The sequence below is a fragment of the Myotis davidii genome, unplaced genomic scaffold (assembly GCF_000327345.1).
Source record: "Myotis davidii unplaced genomic scaffold, ASM32734v1 scaffold209, whole genome shotgun sequence".
Lineage (NCBI taxonomy): Eukaryota > Metazoa > Chordata > Mammalia > Chiroptera > Vespertilionidae > Myotis > Myotis davidii.
In genome coordinates this window covers 742,416-742,822 of record NW_006300047.1, presented here as the reverse complement: position 1 = coordinate 742,822, position 407 = coordinate 742,416, and positions in this window count along the sequence as shown.

Genomic DNA, 407 nt, shown 5'->3' with positions numbered 1-407 from the left:
ATCCATAGGCATGTATAAATTAAAACCCCAAGGCAGCTTCTGTTGAGGTTTGACCCAGCCTCTCTGCCTTTTGTAACTTTGTCTTCATCTTCAGTCTCCACAGAGGACTCCCTCTCATCACTTGGCATCTCAAGGCTTCCCATTCACAGGAGGAGAGCGGCTACACAGTTCTAGACCACACGTCCTCCTGAGACACCTAGCAGGAAGAGCTGGAGGCAGAGTTTCTGGAGCATACTAAGTGCTTGATACATTTTTTGCTGTGGTTGATATTGTTAATATTGTTATTGTTGTTGTTGAAATACCATCCAAACTCATTCTTTTCTGGTCAAAATTCTACTCTTCTTTCAAGATTCTGTTCACCTGTTATATGAGCCAGTATCATTTCATTGCAATGAACTAAAAAGCAG